At 43.4% G+C, this 11,714-nt stretch overlaps 1 pseudogene; it reads right to left on the bottom strand.

The window, feature by feature from the left end:
- Nucleotides 1-210: 210 nt before the first annotated feature.
- LOC101970928 (cystathionine gamma-lyase pseudogene) lies at nt 211-5,662 on the bottom strand (annotated as a pseudogene).
- Between the last annotated feature and the right edge of the window lie 6,052 nt (nt 5,663-11,714).

Raw genomic sequence — 11,714 nt, 5'->3', positions numbered from 1 at the left:
TATATATGCTTGATTTAAGAACATACATTTAATAATTTAACTTCCTAACAAAACATCAAAAGTGAATTAATTAATGATCAAAATAAATCTTAGGCTATGAAAAGAAGAATATGATCCCCCAATGCAGCACAAATCTCACCTCCTTCAGAGGCATGCGAATAGCAATATTAACAAAATATGAACAGAACTGAGCTGTTAGTTACAATAAGATGTAGAGAAAACTGCTTTTAACAGGGAGGATCCCTAGAAGATTGCAGTGAAGAGTCATACAGTGCCTTCAAATTTTCACTTACACATTCTGCAAAGGCTCATTAATGGTCTGTTCGGTTACTCAGAGGATTTGATCTTCTCAGCAAGCAGCTTCCAAACACAGTTCTGGAATGTTAGTCGCAATTTCCACTTGAAGGGTGTGCTGCCTTCAAATCTTGATCTCCATCTACTAGCAGGTCTTCTTCATCCTCTAAGCCTATGGAGAGTCGAATCAGGATAGCCCTGTCATTCTCTGGCACTGATGCATGGGTCATGATGGCTGGAAGCTCAACAAGACTTTTGTATCCGCCCAATCTTTAAGAGTAAATAACTTTAGGTTCTTGGGGAAAGTCTCAGCATGTTGAAGAGTGCCCTTAATAAAAAAAAAAAAAAAAGGTCATCATCTTGGGGCAACCTGTGCCCTGCCACTTTGCCAACTCACGCTGTGGATGGGAGAGCAAACCAGGATAAACGACTTTTTCTATCCGGGGATTAGATTCTAGGAATTGGGCAAGAGCCATTCCATTTTTTAAATGCTTCTCCATTTGGATTTTCAGAGTCTTCAGGCCTCAATGGCAGAGGTAACAGTCAATAGGAGATGGAATTGCTCCAAGAGCATTTTGCAAGAAATGAATTCTACCTTGGAGATCTTCAGAATTAACACACACTAAACCCATTCCAACATCACTGTGGCCATTCATGTGTTTTGTTGCAGAATACATAAAAATATCAGCTCCCAGAGCCAAAGGCCGCTGGAAATATGCCGACATAAAATTGTTTTCCACAGCCAAAAAAAATGTCTCCATGCTTTTGGACAGTATGTACGCAGGCTTCAATGTCAATCAGCTTCAAGCTTCAGGTTTGTGGGGGTTTCAATCCAAACCAGCTTGGTTTCTGGTGTATTTGCTGTCTCTAGCAATTTGATTTTGGAACATTCAACAAAATAAATCTTTAATCCAAATTCAGCAACCACCTGCCTGAAGTACCTGTTTGTACCTCCACACACATCATCCATGCAAATAATTTGGTCTCCTGCTTTTAAAAGATGAGTAATAGTCATAGTGGCTGCTAAACCCGCAGCAAAGGCCAAACTGTACTTGGCCCCATCCAGTGTTGCCACTGCTTTTTCCAAGAAATTCCTTGTGGGACTGCTTTTTCCAAGAAATTCCTTGTGGGACTTCCAGAATGGCTGTATTCAAAACCCGAGTGCTGGCTGGGAGCCCCTTGCTTGAACGTAGTGGATAGTGAGATGGGGGCACCACATCCTGGAATTTCCACTGCCCTGGTTCCTGGCCGGCATGGAGAGCTGCAGGGCAAAATGTTGGCAGCTAGGCAGGAAACCGTTGGGGGGAGTGAGAAATATCCGACTAGGAAACCGAACTAGAAAGAAACAGAGTAAATGAAGTGACAGAGAGCTCAAGTATGCTGGCTGAGCCAAACCCTGGTGCACCGAATGGCATGTCTTCATGGAAAAATATAAACCCTGGCCTTTACCTTACACCATACACAAAAACCAGACCTGGGGTGGGGGGATGTATTTTATCTGAGAGGTAACACAAAGCTCCTGAAAACAAAATGTGAAATTTCATGACTCCTAAGTAAACAAAGATTTATTGCACACACACACACACACACACACACACACAAAATTAGATCATCCCTAAAGAAGATTAAAGAATTGGAAAAGTTAAGGATTGCTGTACATTGTGAAAAAGCATGTCATCAAAGAGAAGAGAAATACTAGCAACCAAGGAACTGACTAGAGAAAAGTCTTCTATCTAGAAAAACATGAACGACTATATATCAGTAAGAAATGGACAGAAAACCCAATAGAAAGATGGGCAAAAACTTAAATAGAAACTTTATGAATAAAATATAGAAATGACCAAAGATATATATCATCATTAGTCACCAGGAGATGCAAATCAAAATCACAACAAAACACCAAGATGCACCCATTAGAATGACTCAAACTAAAAAACCGATACTATCAAGTAAGGTCACGGGGCCAGCAACCCTCCCAGAGTGTAAACTGGTCCAGCTACTTTGGAAATTGGTAGTATTACCCAAAGCTGGAAAACCTATCCCCGAAGACCAGAAATCCATTCCTCTATATCCACCCACAGAAGTACTTACACACCTACAGAACAAATCACAAACATTGATGTTCACAACAGGGTTATTGGTACAGCCAGAAAGAAGGCTGAGAGATCCAGGGAACCAGGAACATAATACAAGAAGAAGACCAAGGGCACTCCAAGAATTCCAGCAGAGGAAAATCTCAGCTGTGTTGGGAGCCCTGAGGGCAAGCTGCACTGGGAGGCACCCAGAGGAGTATCCTGGTGGTGGCTGGGGGTGGGGGTGGGAGGCTGGAATTAATGAATTATTTGATGTGAGTCACCTAGAGGGAAATTGCACCATGAGATTATGAGATGGGTGGCAGAATGAGGATCACACACGCAGGCGTGCACACACAAACACATACAGACACAAGGTAATTAAATAAAGATCTGTCAAGGCTATTTTCAGGACAATAAATAAATAAAAAGGCAATTCTCATGGTATGCTCCAATCTTCAGTTGTGAAGATTCTCTTAACTGTATATTAATATTTTAAATATTGTCTCCACTGAATTGAAATGACCATGTTGAGAAGATAGGGAAAGGGATTCAGACATGGAGACCTTACGAGAAACCAAATCTTTATTTATCACAATAGAGAAAAATGTCTAAATTTGGGGTCAGGTGCAGTGGTGTACACCAGTAATCCCAGCGACTCAGGAGGCTAAGGCTGGAGGCTTAACAAAAGTTTGAGGTCAGCCTCCACAATTTAGCAAGGCCCTAAGCAACTTAATGAGACCCCTGTCATAAAATAAAAAATAAAAGGGTGGTTAAGCACCCAGTACCAAAAAAAAAAGCCTATTAACTATTAGATGCAAGCAACCAATAAAAGAATTGAAAGTGCTCAGGGATTTGGAGGGAGAGGGAATAGACAGGGAACAAGTGCATTTTACATAAACCTTTTAGAGCTCCTTGATAATTTTTGAATTCTGTGAGCATATTACTTTGATAAAATAAATTAATTAGTCTGGGCACAGTGGCTCCCAACAGTAATCCCAGAGGCTCAGGAGACTGAGGTAAGAATATCACGAGTTCAAGGCCAGCCTCAGCCACTTAGCCAGGCTCTAAGCAACTTAGCAAGGCCCTGTCTCAAATTAAAAAAATGAAAAGATCTGGGGATGTGGCTCAGTGGTGAAACTCCTCTGGATTCAATTCCCAGTATAAGCCCCACCCTCGCAAATAATCAATTAAGCAAAAAAGAAAAATTTTAAATGTCTGAAAATACAAGCCAAATATTTAGTGTGTGTCTCTAAGTAATACGATAATAAGTTACCAGGATTTTTTTTTTCTTTTTGCTCCTTTGATTTTTCTACCGTGAACATTTTTAAAGTAAAAGATACAGTGGATTCTTAAGCAGAATATTTGGCTCATCCGAGGGAAAGCCTAAGGGAGCCACCACAAGTTGCTCAGCCATAGATCTGGCCGGCCCTCAAGAAGCTCCAAAGAGGGGAGCACTGCAGGAGAGAGCCACCAAGGGGTCCCGGCCAGGCCCCCCAAGGGCACCCCAGGCAAGCGATATGAAGTGATATGAAGTGAAGTGATATGAAGTGATATGAAGTCTAACGGCAGGACCTGGGCACAGGGTGGATGACCCCTGTGGGAGCTGTGCAGAGGTGGGCACCCAATCTAGCCATGCACAAGAGGCCCTGCTTCAGACTGCAGATGCCCTGGTTGCAGGGAGAGTCACCTAAGCTGGGGACAGTGAAGGCTTCAAGGTTAAAGGGGAAACTAGAAAATCAGAGAAGCCACCATTCTGTACTTAAGGAGTAAGTAGGTGGGGAGCTGAGCTGCAAATTCCAGGCATCTTGGCCTTGATAGATTGCAGGGGGCAATGACTCAGGGAGTCTAGGCATTGTGACTGAGTCCCCCCTGGAAACTGAACCAAGAGGAGTAAGTTTTTTTATTTACAAGGTGTGTTAGTTCCTAGGGGTGCCATAACGAAGTGTTGTAGCCGTATCCATTATCCAGTATCCATTCCAAGACCCCCTTCGAAACTACAAATAATAATGAAACCTATATCCACTGTTTTTCCTATCTGTGCATACCTATGATAAATCTTAATTTATAAACTTTGCATAGAAAGAGATTAACAACAACAATTATAATAACTTACTGTAGTCCTTACCACCTCAACATACAACTTTTTTATTTCTCCATTTAAGTGGAGAATGTTCTCCTTTTCTCTTAAAGAATGGACTTTATGGCTTCATTTTGTGACAGGTCTGAAATGCCAGCATCACTATGTGGATACTTTGGAGCCATTACTAAGTAAAATCAGAGTTACTTGAACACAAGTACTGCTGTACCACAGTCAACCTGATAATGAAGATGGCTACCAAGTGACTAACAGGCAGGTAGTGTATACAGTGTGGATACACTGAACAAAGGGATGATTCACATCCCGGACAATAACAGGACAGCACAAGATTTCATAATACTATTCAGAATGATACACAAATTAAAACTTCTGGATGAATACTTTCAGACTACTGTTGACTTTACATAACTGAAACTGTGGAAAACTGAGTGGCTTACACAAACTGTTAAAGATCAAAAAATAAATTTTTTAAATTAATTGTCTCATAATTCTGGAGGCCAGAAGTCTAAGATCCAGGTGTTGGAAAGACTATGCTCCCTCTGAAGTTGCTACAGAATGATCTGTCACAGGTCTCTGTCCCAGCTTCTGGGAGTTCCTTGGCTTTGGCAGCATAAGCCCCACTTTCACGTGGCCTTCTCCCTGTGTGCATGTCTGCCCAGGTGCACATTTCCCCTTTTTATAAGAACACCAGTCATGTTGGTTAAGAGTTCACCCTACTTCAGTAGGATCTCACTGTAACTTAACCAATTACATTGGCATCAACCCTATTTTCAAATATGGTGACATTCTGAGGTCATGGGGTTTAGGACTTCAAAGTGTGAATTTTGAGGGGACACAGCATCTCATAGCACAGCTGCAGACCGATGTGGACGGCAGGGTCTGGATTCAGCCTGACCCAGCAGATCCAGTGTGAAGCAGCTGAGAAAAGCAGAGGTAGGATCCAAGAGCAAAGCCTCACACCCTCGCAGACACAGAGGAATGGAAGGGCGGCATCACCCATTGGCTTTGGGAATGACAAGGGAGTTTGGGCCCCTGAGATGGCACAAAGGAGCCGCGAGTCAGCCTCACTGAGATCAGGGACAAAACGCAGCCAAGGAGCACCGCGCACTGCCAGGCACTTTTGGAAATGGGTTGCTTTATACGTGACTTGACACAGCTGGTCCTCCACTAGGGCCACTGGGGGAGATGTGACCATCGTCCCCACTATGAGGACCCTAGGGCTCGGAAAGATTAGGTATCTTTGTCTCAGTTCCCCGCAGTGGATGATAGGACCCAGGATCCCACCGTAGGTCTGATGAACTCTCACTCACTCCTGGGCCCACTTCCACCCCTCTGAGTTGGTTTCCGTTGAAGGGAAGGGCTGCCCGCATCTCTGGTAAAACATGGTAGTGAGGTTAAGTGGAGACAGCTGGCATCGACTGTGGATGTCTGCCCCGACAGGAGAGTGGGGAGCTGGGTGGGTGTGTGCTGTGGATACGCCACCCAGTAGATGGAGTTCTAACCAGGGACTCCAAAGAGCTGGGTGCTAGGCCTCTAGAACCTGGCCTCTAGACAGGTATAGAACCCAGATTTACTCAGTCTCTGGGCAACAGGCACCCTCGGCTCTCTGTGTATTAACAGCCTCACACATACAACGAGCAAAGGTGATTTAAAATTTCTCTCTTGACCCCAAATTCTGTCTTCTATAAAGAAGTTACTTGTCTCTCTTGAAGAACAATTTGCATATATGCACATATTTGTACATGAAGTGGAGATTTTTAAAAGAATAAAAATCCATTTCTATCTTGATGGGATTACCTAGAGAGGCTGAAGTATCTCTCTCATAAAAGACGTTTAAGTGTGTTAGAGAAACACCTATCTAACTATTATCAAGCGGCTCCTGAATGACCAGCCTGAGTCCTGCCAGCTGGTGAGTGTTCTTGGGCAGAAGCTCTGGGAGCCCATCAATACCCCACTAGCACCCAGATGAGATCCCCGTCATTTGTTGCCCCGTCAGGGATGGGTGAGCCCAGGTGGGAGGCCATAGGCCTGCATCTGAGCCATTCGATTGTGTTCTTCATTTCAAGGGGCTGTTGGGAAGATTAAGGACTGTCTGTCAACGTCACATTTGTAAAACATTTTGTAATCCTTGAAGAAGAGACATCAGATACATGCGGGATCATTGGCAGCCGAAATAACATTCTCCCTCCCTCCCCCATCCTCCTTCAGAGACTGCCAATACACTTCCTCTTTAGACAAATCCTGTCACACTGCTGTGAAAGAATTTCAAAGAAAAGCCATGAGAACGTCTCCACCCTTTTCCCTCTGTGAATCACCCTCATTCCCAAAATGAATGCTTTTATATCTGAAATGCTCAGAGCTTCAGAACCCCACGCAGGATCTTGCCCTGTGCAAATGGGCTCCGACTCGACTCTGTAGACACCTTTGGGTCCAAAGCTCCCGGTGAGAAACAGGTAGGATGCTTCTTCCCCTCTCTCTCCTAGGGGCTCCACTCTGCCCCAAGGGCTGCTCCCCAGGCCTAGGACAGGAGAACCCAGGGATGTCTGAGTCCCCAGAAACAGGAAGGTGGGGTGTGGGTCAGCCCTACGTGCTCAGGCTTGCTTCTTTATTATGAGCAAGTGGTTCAGAGCATACCCCGAAGGCACCGGCCCTAACAAACATCAAGACCTGCTAGCACCGTCAGTGACTAAAACAGGCACAGACCAGAGGAATAGGAGAAAGAAAAGTTCAAACAATTTTGAAAGGGAAGAACCAAACTAAAGAACCCATCCTGAGTGATTTCAAGGCTTATTCTAAAACAGTAACCATCTTGTCGTTTTAATGTAAAGATACAGAAATTGGTGAATAGAACAGAAGATTTCAGAAACAGATCCACAAATACATAGACAATTGTGTCTAGGAAATTCCGTGGCCAGAGAATAATCTTCACAACTAAAGGTGCTAAAGCAATTAGACAGATATTCATATCAAAAGAGCCAAACTCATATTTTTTTATTGGTCCTTTTTCGTTAAGATAACAATAGGATTCATTTTAACATAATTATGAAAGAATGGAATATAATTTGTTCTAATTCAGTCCCTAGCACTTCCCCTCCCCCTCCCCTCTTTCCTCTCCCTGTTCCCTTCCCTGTACTCTACTGATCTTTCTGTTATTTCATTACACACACACACACACACACACACACACACATTATACATTTTAAATATAAATGTGGATACACACTGTAAAGGTAAAATTTCTAAGCTGATTCTAAGCTGCAAAGCCTGAGTTAAAGTGTAAAAGACCGGGCATTGTAAAGTTTCCAAGCTGTAGGGCCTGGGCTAAAAAGTGAAAGACTAAGTATTGTTAAAATTCCTCTGCTACCCCCAGAACCTGTAATCCCCGTAGCTGTTAGGACAATACCCGAACTGCCCAGTAAATATTTCCACTGTTTCCACTGGTTGTCTAATAACCTGGGATTCTGTGTAGTATGTCACGTAGTCCTTTAGGCCCTAAAACCAATCAGTTTGAATATGTACCCCACTTAGAAGTGACCAATCACCCCTGCCCAGACTGTTTCCACCAATGAATGTGCCAATCACGTCTCAGAGTTGTTGTTCAATTTTCCCACGCCTCATGATGATTTGTTCTGATGTATGCAAAGCCCCCGCCCCCCGCCCTCTCCAAAAAGTGTACTTAAGCTCTGCTTGACCTCTGCTCTGGGCTCTGGGCTGCTCTCCCTTCCTGAGTGAGCCTTGAGCCCCAGCATGCTGGTTCAATAAACTCCCTCCTGCCAATTGCATGAAGCCAGTCTCTTGTGTGGTCTCTTCCTCCGACGCTTTGCCGGACCCTTACAACACAATGGTGAGATTCATGTATGTACATAGGAAAGTTAGGTCAGGTCCACTCCTATCCCAACTCTCCTCCTTTCCCATCCTTCCTCTTTGTCTACTCCAGTGATCTTTCTTCTATTCTTTTTCTTACCCCCCCACCCCACTTATTTTGGATTCACTTCTGCATATCAGAGAAAGCATCCTACCTTTGACTTTCGGGGAGATTGGCTTATTTCACTTAGCATGATCGTCTCCAGTTCCATCCACCTACCAGCAAATGCCTTGAAGTCATTCTTCTTTAGCCAACCTCTATCTTTACCTAACTTTATACACAAAAACTAACTGGAAATGGATCATAGATCTAAATGGAAGAGTTAACACTATAAAATTTCTAGATACAGAAGAGAAAAACTTACTGACTTGGGTTTTGGCAAGAATTTCTTAAATAAGAAACAAGAAGAGCTGGGATTGTGGCTCAGTGGTAGAGCACTCACCTAGCACGGATGGGACCGGGTTCGATCCTCAGCACCACATAAAAATAAAGGCATTGTGTTGTGTCCATCTATATCTAAGAAAGAAAGAAAGAAAGAAAGAAAGAAAGAAAGAAAGAAAGAAAGAAAGAAAGAAAGAAAGAAAGAAAGAAAGAAAGAAAGAAAGAGAGAGAGAGAGAGAGAGAAAGAAAGAAAGAAAGAAAGAAAGAAAAAAGGAAGGAAGGAAGGAAGGAAGGAGAAAGAAACAAGAAGAACAAAGTATAAGATTAAATAAATTTGAATTTTTCAAAGTTAAAATGCTTTGAAGAAAATGGATCTGAAAATAAAAAATGAAGACAGAGACTCTGAGAAAATACTTACCAAACAGACACAACAAAGGATTTGTATCGGGATTACTAAACAACTCCCACAGGGGCTGGGGTTGTGGCTCAGGGGTGGACCACTTGCCTCGCACATGTGAGGCACTGGGGTTGATCCTCAGCACCACCTAAATAAATAAAATTAATAAAATAAAGGCATTGTGCCCACATACAACTAAAAATAGTTTTTAAAAAAAGAACTCCCCATATGAACAATTAGAACTCAAATAAACCAATTAAAATCCCAAAAGATTTAAGACTCACTTCACCAAACTAGATAGACTGTGGGATATAAGCGCTATGAAAAGAGGCTCACCATCCAAAGTCATAGGAACATGCATATTAAAACTGCAATTTTCTGGTTCTGGTTTGTCTTTAGGAACCCTGCAAGGGGTCCACTCGGGGCACTGCTGGCCAGTTCCTGAGTGGTAACGGTTTTTGTCGGGGGCAGGTGGGCAAAGCTTGTTTCCTCCACATTGCAGAATAAAGCCCTGCTTCCTGAATAAACTACAAGGAGGCTACCGCAGACACACCTGCCCCGCCCAGAGGTCTCTTCTCTGGGCTTGGCCTAGGCTACTCTGGACCAACTTCTGAAGCTACTCCGTGGTCCCTGTAATGCCTCTGAACCGGAAGTCTCCTGTCAATCAACTGCCCCCTGCACTGCTACCACCATCACTTCTGACTCTGATTGGCTGCTGCTACCAGCCTGAGGCCACCTGAAAGACTTCTTTCTGGATGCTGCTGCCCTTGCAGCTGCAACCACCTGCTGCTGCCTGCCACAATAGACACCGCTGCCCTGGGTGCAACTGAAGCCAACACTGCTGCTGACCCCCGGAGATCACCTGCTGTCACTGCCCCCACAATTGCAATTGCAGCTACCACTGCAGCCACCACTACTGCTGACCCGTTGCCTGCTGCCAAAGACCATGGTCACTACCGCTGCTACCACGGCCTCGAGGACTGCTTCGGGGGAGACTCCAGGTTTGGTTGCACGTGGCTGCACCCATTCTGGGACAACAGCCAGAGCTTGGGGCCTGGGTGCCAGCAGGTTTACCACCATAAAAGTCTCTGTCTGGGGACTCCAGATGGGACCTGCAGATCCAGTGTAGGGGTGCCTGCAGGTTTGGAGGAGACTGGGGTCTTCCTGCTGAGAGTGCTGGTGGCCTTTGTCTTTCTGCTGTCTCAGGATTGCTCCTTTGCATGAGGGTATCCCTGATGGTCTCTCTGCAAATAGGAGCAGCACTGAGATCTTGGGACTGCAGGTGGCCGATCCTGAGGTATCTGAAGCCCAGATCCGTGGGAGAGTGACTGGGTTTGCAAGGGCTGATCTGAGTTTAGTGATCCCGAGAGACGTCAGAGACAGCGCTGAGAAACCGTTGAACACTGACAGAGACAGTTCGACTTTCCAGCAAGATTTATTTTATTTTTCTATTTGCTAATATCTCTACTATATTTGGAAAAGGATGTTTTTTTATGCATCAGTGTGTGGAGAACAAGGATATATGAATGATGTTTGCATTTTTGTTGTATTCTTATGTATTTAAATTTTTCTATTTGTTCTTATTCCTCCTCTCTCTTGTTTTTTTCCAACTATTCTCCAACCAACAGTCAATCTCTGTTGGCTCCTCTTCCTCTCTTCCTGTGAATTTTCACTTCTAGCTTCTCTCTTCCTCCCTCTCAAATATCACCTACTACACTACCTCTGTTCTCTCATCCACCATTTGAAATTGTAAATTGTTTTAACAAATATTCTGTTTGTACTATAGATGGTTATTGAACTCATTGTTTTGGTTTAATGGGAGAAAGCAGTAGACGCCTTAGAGGGAGCTAGTAGGTTTAAGGCTATACATTGTATATGCTGGGTGCTGATGATATTGGTCTCATCAGTAAAGGCAAAGTGCTGGAAACCTCAGAGACACTATAGGTCCACAGGGTAGAATTTGTGCTGCCTTGTATCCATACTTCTAGATGGGAAAACACACCAACAACATGAAAAAAAAAAAACAAGGAAATAAATCACCCCAAACAAACCAAGATGCTTCAACAACAGAAGCCACTGATAACACAGTAGAAGAAATGTCCAAGAAGGAGTTCAGATTGTACATAGATAAACTGATAGGTGAGGTAAAGGATAGTAGAAGGAGTGAAATCAAAGAAAAAATACAGAAAGTAAAAGATCACTTCAATAAAGAGTTAGAGATCGTGAAAGAAAACCAAGCATAAATCCTTGATATGAAGGAATCAGTAAGCCAAGTTTTAAATTCAATAGAAAGCATCACCACTTGGAAGACAGAACCTCAGACAATGAAGACAAAATAGATAACCTTGAAAGTAGAGTTGAACAAGTGGAGAAGATGGTAAGAAACCAGAACAGAACACCCAAGAATTATGGGATAACATGAAAAGACCAAATTTAAGAGTTAATCAGAATAGATGAAGGAGCAGAGATACAAACCAAAGGAATGCACAATCTTTTCAATGATATAATAGGAGAAAATTTCCCAAACCTAAAGAATGAAATGGAAAAACAAATACAAGAGGCTTACAGGACCCCAAATGTACAAACTACATCAGATCCACACCA

The sequence above is a fragment of the Ictidomys tridecemlineatus genome, chromosome 8 (assembly GCF_052094955.1).
Source record: "Ictidomys tridecemlineatus isolate mIctTri1 chromosome 8, mIctTri1.hap1, whole genome shotgun sequence".
NCBI classification, from domain to species: domain Eukaryota; kingdom Metazoa; phylum Chordata; class Mammalia; order Rodentia; family Sciuridae; genus Ictidomys; species Ictidomys tridecemlineatus.
Note: the sequence above shows the minus strand (reverse complement) of the source record. Positions and strands in the feature narration are given on the sequence as shown.